This window comes from Pipra filicauda, unplaced genomic scaffold (assembly GCF_003945595.2).
Source record: "Pipra filicauda isolate LSUMZ 115617 unplaced genomic scaffold, ASM394559v2 scaffold237_size1200389_pilon, whole genome shotgun sequence".
Taxonomy (NCBI): Eukaryota; Metazoa; Chordata; class Aves; order Passeriformes; family Pipridae; genus Pipra; species Pipra filicauda.
Window position 1 is genome coordinate 570254 of NW_024104351.1, and position 14058 is coordinate 584311.

The following is a 14058-nucleotide window of genomic DNA, read 5'->3' on the forward strand; positions in this document are numbered from 1 at the left end:
ATAAGAGATTTGGCATGCATGAGGCTAGGCAGAGGGAAGGAGGTAAAATTCTTTCTCATTGTTCAGAGCATCTCTTAGATACTAAAGAGGGAGGCTAAATCCTCAAGCTCCAGAGACTTTATGACTATACTGAAGTATATGCAACAGAGGATTCAGAGGCCATTTCATCAGTACATGCACACATAAACTGTCAAAGTTGTGAGGGAACTGGGCTCAGGTGAGACAATACACTTAGAAACATATGTTTGGTTTTAAACACTGCTGGCACATTTTGTAGCTGGGAACAGCTGTTGTTATGACTGTTTTAAATATCTGAGCACAGAAAAGGACCAGAGACCTCTATAAAATGTGTGACAACAATAAAAATAGAGGTTTAATGGAATTTTCTTCATTTTAATTTATTTAATTAAGGGTATGGGATTAAGAACCAAAGCCATTTTAATATTTATTGCCTAGAATATGTTTTATATGTTTTCTCCTTGCTCATGAAGAAACTTTAATATAGATGTTTAACTTTACAAAGCCTTAGATTTCAATCCTAATCCTGTCAGCAAATTTATTTAAAGGACTTAATAGGTCTTCCCATCCTTATTTTTTTAATGTGGGAATTATGTGTGACAATGGATGAAATCATGAGCTGCAAAACGTTTAGTTCTCTTCTGAGTGGAGTATGAAAACATGTAATTTTGGTTCACTAAGTGTCCAATGAATTTTGTACTTAGTTTTCTTTGTTTCATGAATTGTATTAGCTGAAAGAACCCTAAAGGGATAAAATAAGAGTACTGAGGTTTAGGAGACAAGAGGGTGAAAGAAATTCTTACTATGCCTTACCAGAACTGGAAACTGAATCCAAGATAGTAAAATGTTTCAGCACTCACCAGTATCTAGTACACAGAGCAATAACAATCTATGATTAATTAGTAGCAATATAAACCGGGGACCATTTGGAGGCCCACTCAAATGGTGTGACTCTCATCATAGGCTTTAACTTCCTCACATTCCTTCTCCAAGACCAGATTGATTGTGTTAAAATTGCTTAGTGGTACTCTTTTGTGCTTTTTCCCTAACTGTATGTGCTTTTTCCTGGCTGAGTGTGGGGATTGTCTAAGAAACTGCTAATTGCCCCGGGGCAAAAACTGTGGAGAAAACATTAATTAAACAGTATGGATACCAGTGACCTGGCCTTAACGTGTTCACTAATACATATTAAGCCAAAGCTTCTTAGTACTGACAAGAAAAGGAAATTGGCAGTGTATCTTTATATAAGGGGGCTTTATTTGTTCAGTTTTCATTTTGATATTTATAGGAAATTATACAGAAAAAGAACTGTTACAGGTTATGTAAAATCTAGGAAGTACAAGCTAGGGTTTGAGCTGTGAAGGTAGCACAATTTACAGAAATTTAGGCATTTTTAAATCTAAGGTGTGATATGAAGCAAAGATCCTTGACAAAAAATCCTAATGGTGAATTTAAATGACTGCTGTAGTGCAAACATCCAGATATGTGAATTACAATTGCACAGGTAGTCCTACTGGTAGTATCTTACTTTAGGTATTATACTTTTATGTATAAATGAAGCATTTCTAACTCAATCTGACCCAAAAATACTGCCCAGTCTCCGTGTGAACACAAGGTAAGACATGTAGGATTTTGAAGTTAATTTCATTAATTTCTATCATTCTATCATTCTATTCTCTAGAGTAATTTTTTTGGCAAAAGAATATTTTTTTTCTCATGCTTTCTGATAATTCAACCAATCTTAGGCTGTTAAGTGGTAAGTTTCATGGAAAAAGACTGTGTTTTTTGATTCATGGGTTTCCATCTGTGTTTAACTTTCATTGCAGAGCTTACTAGAAATCCAGTTAATAAAGCCACTGGAATCTGGAGAGCTGTTCTGCTGACCAAGCTGTGCAGAGGACTCAATTTCACCAGTGTTCAATAACTTTTCTGACATCTTGGACTGTCCAAAACATCTCATGGGAGTAGACTTCTTATTATGATAGGATTTTTAAGGCACACCCACTTGTCTCTAGAGCTAGGCCAGGCTAAATACTCTTAGAAAAATGGCACTGGAAAACAGGAAACTAAACCTAAGCATTGCCTTATGGGTCACACAGTCCTGTCCAGGAGTCACAGGACCTGTAGCCACATATCGGGTAAGTTTCTGCTGCCTAGGGAGAGCCAAAAGAAGCTTAACCACATGTACATGTAGATGCCACAAATATTTAATATAGAGATAAATCCTAGCCCCTCAGCCTGCTTCAGTTGCCAGTACAGACCCCCAGTATCATATGAAATGTCTTGGGGTATCCTGTCTAGTAGGTCCTGTGTCATAACTGCCAGTTGTATGTGAACACGTCTGATAGTTTACATCTTGATGACTCTAGATGCTTATATTTCAAAAATCACTGTATCTGAATCAAGCATAATTACCTTTCCAGTGTTTCCAGAGTCCTTCAGAATTGAGCAGTTAACAGTAACTAGAGATAGCTATGTCCAGTTGCCTTTAATACATGAGAGATTTGGGGAAAAAATTGTTGACTTTGCTGTTAAGCTGCTGTTCTAGTGTGTTAAGAAAGGTGTAAACCTTTTAAATCATTGCTAAAAACTCAGGACACTTCTCAATTTATCCAAACCCAGAAAATAAGGAAAGACTCATGCACTTCATGAATCATCAGTATTTTGTACTCCCAAGCATTAATAGCAACACCAGCTGATATTTCATTGTTGACTTCTCATGGGGAAGGCTGCAGAGGAATTATAACAAGAAATTTTGATAAACATACTTTTTTTTTAAAAAAAGCAAGTCAACACATACCAAAATTTTTTTTAATTCATATCTATTTTAAAAAATATAAAATAATAGCTTGTTTTGATCCAGTTCTTACAGTCCTGCAGGTGCTGCTTCCTTAGACAGTCCGACTGTTAGAGCAGGGAGCCGTCTGGACAATTGGTCTGGGTCTGCCATGATGATGACTTGCTCAGAGGCTGTTAGACAAAAAAGCTAATTAAAATTAATAAATCAAAAAATAGCGCAATGATATCCCATTGGAAAATGCAGCTTCATCACACTTGGAATAACCTGTGGGAGTGTGGTAATATGATAGCATTTCTCTAGGGCAAAAGAAATTACCTGATTACCTTGATTTTCCTACAATAATAATGCTAAAACATTACATTCAGGCAATTCTGAATTGTATTTGATATTTAAATTATTTTCTTCTCATATTATAAAAAATAAATATTTCATTTACATGACATTTAACATTAGAAAAATTTGCTGTTGTCAACATGCAGGGTTCCAAGAAGTCCAAGCTTATTCTTTTGAGGGAGTGAGGGAAGTGTTCTTTTCAATGATAATTACAGAAATTATGCTTTTGTGCTAATTTGGAAAGAAAAACAGTCTGAAAAGCTGATTTTCCCCTTCAGACTACGAGATTTGGTTGAAATGTGAAAATACTGTTTCCAGCAAGCTATATAAGCATTAGCACTGTGCCTGAAAGCAATGAGCAAGAGAAGGGAACCTTGTCACTGTTGTGTTCTCTACTGTCCTCTCTTCCAGCTCTCGGTCCAAAACAAATTCTCTGCCACTGTGTTGGAGAGAGAAGGGGAAGGCTGAACAGCTTGAAGTTTTGTTAAAAAGAAAAAAGATCAAAAGCAATATATTTCCATCTTCCCTCATATAACTGTATTGTTCATTCTACTCATACCTTCTTATTAAAAACATGTAAACCAGAAAGGGATCTCATTTTTCATTCCTTTTTTTTTTCTAAAAGGGATATTCAGAAGTGTAGACCATTTTAATTAGCAACTTCTAATAAGTCTAAGGTCTATTATGTCAGACTTGGAAGAAATCGATCCTTTCACAGTGAGAGCATTACAAAGAATTCCAAAATCCTTTTTCAGTCCATGTGATCTGTGCTGAGATATATTCACTGGGGAATATCTTTCATCACACTACACGAAATTTCATGCTAGTACATTAACATTAAGAATACTTTTTTTTTCCCCACAAAGCTTTTGGTAAGAATTTATATGCACTGTCACATACTAGGGTGTCTCTGTGTATGTTTCATGGCATGTAGAATAATGATAGCATAAACCTGAGATACAGCATAAATGTCAGCACACTCCCTCAGCTGTTTCATGTAACCAGTTCAGCTTCTTAATGTGTCATCCTAAAAGTAGCTATCTTATATCTGCTGTGTTCACCTACAATAGAGAGATATCTACCTCTCTATTGCTGCTATTTTAGAAAATAGCTTACACTGACAGCAATTCTGTTTTCCTTTAGAAAATCCTTGAAACAAAATGGTTGTAACTGTTGCTTTCTTGTCTAAAGTAAGTATCTGTCATTTATACTGTGCCAGACCCCTTGAAAGGGCTTTTCAAAAGTTAATAACTATTTTTTGCAACACTCAGTGCATTAGGATTTGCTCATTTGTCAGCTAGGTAATTGAAGATGTAAGGAGGAAAAGTGACTTAGTCAAGGTTGCACACGAAGCTGGCAATAGCAATAGGTGTAGAGTTCAAATCTTTTCTTTCCACTGCTCTATTGAATGCTTTTCCACTTTGTGAATAAAGACCATTTCATTCTGTTTTTCTCAGGACCGTGGAACTAATTCATCAGTGAGGAGAAATAAGTTGGTCTTTTTTTTTTCTGGTCTTTTTTTTTTAATGTAAAGAAATTTTCTCAAATTTTGAAAGCTCTTGTCCAGCTGAACAGCAATCAAAGCTGTTTGCTTTGGAGATGACCATTCACCTACTCCAGATTAGGTGACAGCCTCCAGTACTTTGTCCAAAGACAGAGTTCCTGAAGTTTAGGATGGGAGACCAGACTTTCCAAAGATAACAACTCTCTTTGCCAATACACTGTTGCTTGCATCAATTGGGAAATATCACCTTTCTTTTTTTTATACAATCCATAAAAGTGGAGTGGGATTTTATTATATTCATTTTATACTCCCTCTGTAAAGTAGAACTAAGCACTATATTTTTAACAAAGATACATAACTGCATGAACAATGATTCATCTGGTCAAATGTAGTCATCTGACTAATAGTTCACAATACTCATATACTAGAACTAACCTGTTCAGATGTGGCAATCCAGACTGAGATATCTAAGTTTACTGATGAGTGTTGTCAATGCTGCATTCTGTTACATACAGAAATTCAGGACCTATTTTTATTTCCCAGACTAGCCAAAACATAGTAGATTTTCATAGATTTTTTTCATGGGTATAGAGTAGAATATATTGAATTCCAATGGCAGACAGCTTAAGAGGAAAATTGAAAAAGGTATAGACTTTTTTCTTCAGTTCTGTGATCTAACACAGGCTAAAAAGCAGACTAAACCCTGGCATATTTTCCCACAACTATGTTGAGTATTGTCTGGAAAAATATGAGAAAGCAAAGATAAAACCATGCCTATGAGCTTGCTTACAATTAATACCACAGATGGTTTCCTATCACTGAACCCAATTGTGCCTTAGTCTTATTTTGTTTAATAGGGTAGACTTAACCTAAAAACCTAAGTTCAGCTTTGTCAAGTGGAGTGTCCAAAGAAGCCAATCCCCAGGGTTTTGGCCCAACATTATTTGCATGTTGTTTTTGTTTGCATTATTTAGTTATTGCAATCTTTCTACTTTTCACTTCTATGCAATATGCATAGCAGAAAAAAATTCTATACAATAGTACTGACAAAAGTTGAACCTTGTCTTTAGATTATGATTGCATTAATTCGGAAAGACAGCACCATTTGATCTTATTTTTCTACCCTATATGAAATTTCTTTCTTTCTTCTCACCTCTGTTAACATATCCTTTTATATCTAATTGATTTCTCATTCCATCCACATCTGCATAAATTTACGGTTCCATAAATCAGTATGCAAATGCAGGCTGAACAGCCCTACTGTGTAGGTGTGAATAGGTCACCGTTGCCATAATTAGCAGCACACCTGCTGATGTTGATGGTTATTTATTGTTTCTTTGTTATATTGTGTCAGAAGAAATTAAAGATCATTTTGTTACCTAGAATTCCTGACTAAATTTGATAGACAGCAGTGGAAAGGACAAACTCATATGAATTTTATCTCACTCACAAATTACCATTTTTTTAAAGGGCAGGTTCAATTCACTGAGAAAATTCTTAAGATAAATTATACATTTGTGTTCATTACTTAAAAGGGTTATTTGATGGAAGAATTCTTTTACATTATTTCATCGAGTAAAAGGTTTCCCTTGCCAAGTGCTAGTCCTTGTACACAATTACATTTATGTAAAAAAAAAAAATTACATTTTTTCCAGAACAATTCTTGTATGTGCATTTTCTAGTGTAAATTTTTCTAAGTTGTAAGTCTGGGTGTTACTGGCAGTAAACATTGCAAATTTTCTATACTGATATTCCTAAACTGAAATTGCAATACATCTTAAACTTAAAATCTTAAAATACTTTTAGTAATGCAGTCTGCTATGCAGATGAAAGCTATCTGTATACTGAACTGCATTAGTCACAGCCTGGCAGCATGTCAGTGGAAATGATTATTCCCCTCTGTTCAGCACTTGTGACATCACGTCTATTCTGCATTCAGTTTTAGAATCACTTGTGCAAGGAAGACTTTAAAAACTAAGTCCAGCAAAAGGCCATTCTTAAGTACAATTTAGAGGACTGAAGAACTGGAAAACCAAAGAGACACTGAAAAAAATGGGTTTATTCAGTCAGAAAAGAAGAAAGTTGATAGAACTGAAAGACTGTTTTCACCTATCTGATGCAGGATTGTGGAGGAGTCAGACTCTTGGAAGTGCACAGCAAATGCATAAAAGCAGAGATGCAAGTTGCAGAAAAGGAAATTCAGGCTGGCTATAAGGAAAAAAAAATTGCAATGATGGTGGTAAGAACATGGATGCAGGGCCCAAAGGCCCTCAGGGGTCCCCATCCCATAGATATTGAAAATTTGATTGATCTGGAAGTCATATCCTCTGAGAAGTGTAAGAGTTCTGAGGAATGATCTGCTTTGTATTGTATACAAACGGCTTCCAATTATTTGAAGCAAACACGTAACTGATCAGCATTGCTACAATCTCTTGCATTCTGTATTACAATGCTTTTCTTGCTGCCAAAGACAACTTTTATATTTTCCTGACATAAAACAGACATGTCAGTACTTTGCAACCTAAATTTCTAATGGAGGCTGCTATTAGAACTGATGCAGTCTCAGTGACAAGTTTGCTTTACCCTGCAAAGGAAATGGTATGTGTATTGACACAGAGGATGTCCTTTGACACGTCAAAGGTGTTTTCTTTTTCACGCAAAAGAGAGGACAGCAAGTGGCAGTGTATGAGGATTAATGTATACTTCAGTAGGGTATGTTTCCTCTTTCCTGTGTTTTGACCAAATATTGCCTTTAAGCATCCTAAAATGGAATACCTGGAGATAAAATGTAAGAAACAAAGGAGTATATAAAAGTATTCAGAAGTTTGAATAGTGCTGCAGGTATCTGAACCTTTGTTAGTGCTACTAATGTTTTTGTATCCTCCTCATGTCTGTATCTTATGGACTGTTACTCATATGAGTTCTAGAATCCAATTTTCACCTAAGAAGCTCATGCAATACTTGTATCAAATCCATACTGCTGGTCATGGATAAGTCTGAAGAAAGGTCACAGTGAAGACAGGAAGTCATATTTTATTTGGGAATGTTTGGGGTTTTTTGTAGTTCCCAAGGCCATTCTCTAATTGCTAGACTCAGGATGTTAAGACATCACACCAACCCGATTGAGTCAGGATGCCTCATCAGCACTCTTATGAATAAGAGGAAAAAAGGAGTCAGGATTAATGAAAGGAAACAGAAACTATAAAGACAGTACAAAGAAAAAAAAGTGGAAGATGGATATAAGGAGATTTTCTAGAAGAAAATCTAGATAATAAAAGGGGTAGAAAAACAGGCTGAGAAGAAAACTAGTGAAGAAATTATGTTCTGCACTTGGGAATCAATACATTGCAGTTTAAGAAGCCTGGGAGGAAAAGAGTCTTCTGAGACTTACATGCTAAACTGAAGATATATTATTCTATTCTACCATGCAATGTCAAATGTCTCTTGAAAACCTAAATAGATTATGTCTACCACTTCAGTCCTATCTGCTCCCTGCATTCTCCTTATGATAAGACAGAGATTTATATTCTTATTCTTCTCTGATAGGTGCATCAATTTCTGCTGTCAGGTTGCCTGTCCGAATAACAAACCTGCATATCACAGAACTGTTTTAAATGTAATGTTGATAGATGTTGTTTGTGTGCACTTGGCATCAACTTACAGTCACTTCCCTAAAAATCGCAACCTTCTCAAGAAACACTTATTTTCTATCTTTCCCATATTCTCATCATCAAGAATTAATTGTGGTCAGAGAGCCATTATTTGGGATATTTCTAGGAATTTTGTGCTTCCCTGTCACTAAAATGATTCACTAAGCTGTTTGGAGTACCCCACTTTTTCTGGCTCCAAAAACCCTGGTTTGCATTTTGGGGACGGAAGAGTTGCCAACACTGAACAAAGATGACTATTTTCAGTGAGATCTCTGGTCTCATAAAGCATTGAAAAATGTTCTCCTGCCTCCATAGCTGCTGCTGCTGCCTGCCAGCACTCACCTGTGCTCTCTCCAGGACCTTGCACTGTCTCAGCTCCAGGCAGCAGCCCCCCACCCCTCTCTCCTGCCTACTGCACACACCTACTTCTGCCTTTCCTCTACTCCCAGCTAGATTATTTGTCCAAATACAATTTCTTTCTCCAGATTCATACTCTCTTCTGCTTGTTACTTTTCCCTCACAGAAGCAGTGCATGGCAACTAAACCTTGACCAAGTAGCTGGTCTTGGCCAGTACAGTCAATGACAAAAACCTGGGTTCTTTCAAGATGTTGCTTCAGCTCCTTCTCTCCTGGACCTACAGCAAGGAAATGTAAACATCTCCCAGAATGAAAAAAACCAAGTTTTAATCTCTCTTGAGTATTGTTGCGCTGATTTCTTAAGTAAACAGGATACAGAAGTAAAGTCAGAACATTTTTTTATGCAAATAATGAACTACGTACTGGCTAATACCACACCATTATTAAAACTCTTCTTGTTTGGGCTTTTTTTATTTTGAAAATTCCATTTTGACAATATTATTCTCCTATATATTTTGCATTCCTAATTCACCTCCCTCATAACTCACAGAGAAGTGATTTCACATACTGCTCTGCACACTGCATAGGAACTGTTAATTTCTTGAATAAGCTGTAGACACCTTCATCAGTTTTTCAGTTTCAGACTTCTTGAAATATTCAGTTTGCAAAACTGGTATTTTACTTGTAATCTATCTTTATAAACTCACAGAAAGTCTGTTGTAATGCACTGTGTTTGCTCTTTTCCTCCCTGTCTTCATATATCCATGCAACATTCACAGACATTCAGTGTGTATCACATGCAACAGTATATTCTAAATGTTATTCCTTACATTTTAAAGTCATTTTGCCTCAAGTATTTCAGCATTATCAGATTAAAGCTCACAGTCATGTGGGATCAATATTTTTATATGATTACATATAACTTGTTTAAAAACTATTTGAACAATGCTTATGAATGTACCTTATTGATTTCTACTAAATATGATAAATTTTTCCTTGTTGTTCCTACCAAAAGGAAGTCAGTAGGAAACTTATCACAGGTCACAGTGGATCTTTGGACCAAACTTATAAAACTATGGCATTATCATTAAAGTTAATGCTTAGCAATGACCATGACAGAATGAAGATGGCCTCAATTCTTATGTAATTCTACCATAGTAAGTAGAATTAAGCAACAGAAGTGCTATGCATGTTACCTGCAAGAAATCTTGCTTATTTTTTCATGAGTGCCTGCATACCAATTTCTACCAGAATGCAGTTAAATTTCTGCTAAAAGACATCTAATGGAAGAGTTCTGCCTATTGCAATGATACAAGCATTGAAAGAATTTCTTATCAGTCTGAAAAACGAACTCACATTTCAATAGTCAACATGACCGGAAAATTTCCAATTCAAAATATTAGTTATTGAGTTTATTCAAAACAATTGGTAAGACCATCAAGAGAATTGTTTCAAACTTAGCTAGGTGATGGCATTTTATTTTTTCAGTTTTGGGTGAAAAATCAAAATACTAAATCATTCATGCAAAATGGAATTTTGGAAAACATCCATTTTAAATTAAAAATTTAGATTTGAAACTTAATTTCTCAATTTCATTCCATCTCATTTCATTAATTTAAATACCAAATTAACTGACTCAAGTGTTATACACTATGAAAAAATCCAGTTGATCAAAACTAGCCCTTTCCTGAATACAGTTTCAATTCATGTTCTTTACAGCTATACATTTCCAGTGAAGCAATCAGATATTTCCTACTACATCCTGAATATATCATTTTTCGAGGACACGAATCTTACAATAAATATGTCACTTTTTCTGATGATTGAAGAAATCAGCAGTCCTGTTAACTATTTTGCCTAGAGAGTTAAATGTGACCAATTTTTGAAAGAAATATCCTTAATTCCTGAAATAAAGGGTTTTTTTAACAGATTTTAAAACATATATAAATGTAAATGCCCAATCACAATGACATTCAGAATACTCTTCAATTTTTTTTCTAAGTTAGATGAGAATTAAGTAACATAACAGTAGTATATTGGATAGCATAGAATTGTATTTTGCTACAGTGTTACAGATTGTTATATTGTATTATTGTATTTCTGAAAGAACGTCTAGTTTCTTTACAATGTTTTGGCCAATAATGTACATTCAGCTTTTTATTCCTCTTCCTTGATGCATTTACAATTACAAAATTTATTCAGAGACCAAAGGGTTGATTCTAAAGTTTAAATACGCTATAGTTTAAACAATGATTACAGGGTCTAATAAAAAGAAGCAGATCGTTCCAGCAAATAATTTTGCAATATGACAAACAATCTCAATCCACGAAAAACAAAACAAAACAAGAAATTACCCAAAACCAGCAAAGCAAACAAACAGAAGCAGCGTACAAGTCTAAATGTTACTGTGAGATTAACCAATGTCTGGAAAGAATAATGGAAGGAAACAGCTGTTTCGTTAAAAACTTGAGTCAAATAACTCGAGAAAAATTCTTACATCAGATCCTCCGTGTAAATTGTTGTGGTTGTGTTACCTTCTTGAACATTTAGAAAGGACTGTTCATGTAGGTATCATAGCAAGTTTCACTAAGTGAGGATATGTCTACTGAGTAGACAGATTTTGAACAAATGTATTTTGAACAAATTCATTGAGTCAGTGACTTGATCAATCTTATTCCAGGACTTCTACTTTTGTATCTCTTTGTTTCAGCTGTAAAGTGAAGGCTTATGCGAAGTGAACTACATCTTATTAATCGAGGAGTTCACATCTTCCATGACTGCAATTCTTTGAAGTGTTGGGAGAAACAGAAATATTTATCATGTTCTCAAGGTGGTTTCTGAAGCTTTCAACCTTGTATCTAGGTTACAGCCAATGCCTCTTTCGTCAGCCCTTTCGTAGACTGTGAAATCAGCAGTTTAAAAAGACATTCTCAGCACAGGAAGCACAGGGGAACTAATACACATAATTGATCTTCAGACTCCCAAGAAACCTGCTAACAGGGTTTTATTTCTGTAGTCATCCAAAGGATTAGACTGCTTGGTAAAACACTTTCACTCTGTTTCTGCCTCTTACTCTCTGTGTACCTTAACCTTTTTTCCTCTCTGTGATAAAACTACGTGTTGTCTATATTTTCTTTTTAATTATTTTTATAAAATATCCATTGCTACTTTTTCACTCAGCCAAGCACATTCTGCAGTGAGATCACAGCTTCTTATAACACTTGAAAGACACTCAGCACAGTATCTTCAATAAAAAAGAAACCCAAACCCTACTACAGGGTTTATTTTTGCTGTTTTGGAAGTTCATCCAGAAAGAAAACAGTAACAGCACAGCTTTTATATCTGTCATTAAGTGTACGTGAAATGCTATCATAGAACTAAATAAGTTAATATTATCTTCTCAAGCTAGTGGTGTCTTGATCATTGATAAGTAGAAGCTTATATTTACTGTGCAGTGTTTTAATTCCCCCTGGCACGTTATTCACTCCTGAATGCACAATTTGGTTTATAGGTATTGTTCCACTTTCCTACATGCCCACTGTGCTCTCTCATTGTTTTCTGTTCCTTTCAGCCATTTCCCTGAGATACTGTAATAATCTTGATATCTCCCAGTCACTTCATTAGTCTCCTCTGTTAGCCATCCTCATAGTGAGTTCTTGACAACACTCATCAATTCTGGATGCTTCAATTAATTGAACCAGCACCTATCTTCTCTCTACTTCTGTTAGCTCCTTCCACCAGTACTTTAAAATACCCAGTAAAACAATACTGTGGGATGGTAACAGCTCAGTGACTTCAACACAGCGAGAATGAGCTGATAATTTCATCAGAAATTTTAGTCAGAAATATCCTGCCATCTCCCCCTGCTCCAAATTCAATTTTCAGCTCTGTTTCTAGGGACTCGTAATAACATAGAAATCAAGAAAGATAGATGAACTATACTTCTTTTGATTTTTTTTTTCCCCTGCATCTTAGTAGGGGTATGTTATTTCCTGGATTGATGAGCTCATGAGAGAGTAAATTCAGAGGCCTTAAAGAAAATGTGCAGTCCTTTCCAGTTGTCCTCTATTCATGCATTTGGGATCAACATGTAAGTGAATGTGTGTGTTTGTGTGTCTATGCATGTTTGGTGTGACCTGAAACTTCTAAGCACTAAGTAAATTGTTCCACCCAATTATTTAATTTTGAATTTATTATCTATGTAACAATCAAAAATAATATTTGCATGTTTTTATGGAAATTCAAGTGAACTAAGAAGGAAGAAACAGTCTTTGCTGTAATCCTCCACTGGAGTATATACTTGCTAGTAAATGCTTTCAAATTAATACTTGTGTATTTCAAATTAATTTATTGTTTTTTTACTTTTAACCATAACAAATGATTTGAGATCTGGCCCAATGCAAACACAAATTAAATCTACTCTTCTCCTGGAGCTGTTCAGTAGGATGTCACCAAGTTTTAATATAAGGAAGTCACCTCTAATTAGAAAAAAAAACCACTTTAAAATGATTAAACATTGAACTCAGTTATTGGGAGGCTAAATGTACGGTCCACAAAGCTAGTTCTACTAAAGCTAATTCTAGCAGAGAAAGATATTAAGATATTGAAGTGAATATATGTAAATACTTTCTTAGAGAAAGGAAGAGTAGTCTTATCTAGACTAAACTATTACAGTCTTTGGTGTTATCTCAGACTTGGCTTACCTTGAACCCACACACACATGTATAGTTACATGAAGTATTATAACCAAACCTTTCTTTCTACATAGCTTGTAAAACTGAATGTGGTGGAAATATTCATCCTCAAATTCAAAGCTCATCTATGCAAGATCTAATCTCATCTCTGTTGCATGTTAACAAGGCTTTTTTTATAGATGTCATTATTAGTATACTGAGAATTGAGTAATTTGTATGTTTGGGCTAAATAGTATTCATCTAGGACATTTCACTTTCAATAGAGCAAGTGAAAGCTGTGTAAGTTAGTCCAGAAGGAGAATTAGAGTTTTAATCAATATACTTGCTCAGAAATGTTTCTATTTCTTTTATTTACTGGTTTTTTTCTTCCTTTTTGCTAGCAAGCAGAAGTATTATGAAGGTACTATGGTGCAATTGAGTGCATTTTGCATTTGAATAGAGAACAACATATTTGCTGCAGTTGTGATGATTGTCTTCCTGTAAAGTATGCTTGCTTCTCTTGAGGAACTTGGATTTCATAAACAATAGAGTTGAGTGCCTCTTATGCAGCTTGTTAGTTATTGACAGTGAAGGAATGATCCAATTAGTAAGTGATTAATCACACGTTTCTTTAGGTCTCAAACTGTATTGAAAATTTATGGAATAAAAGAGTATTTCATGCACGTCTTCACCTAATGGGTAATCACCACCTGAGAATGAGAA

The 14058-nt window shown here is 35.2% G+C and overlaps 1 long non-coding RNA gene across 3 annotated transcripts in view; it reads left to right on the forward strand.

Annotated features, from left to right (window-relative positions):
- LOC120323334 overlaps positions 1-12987 on the forward strand; it is a 36115-nt gene extending 23128 nt beyond the window's left edge. For all 3 annotated transcript variants that reach the window (XR_005563673.1, XR_005563672.1, XR_005563674.1), the window contains one exon: positions 1845-12987. This is a non-coding gene — a long non-coding RNA (uncharacterized LOC120323334). The remainder of the gene's footprint in view (positions 1-1844) is intronic.
- The last annotated feature ends 1071 nt before the right edge of the window (positions 12988-14058 follow it).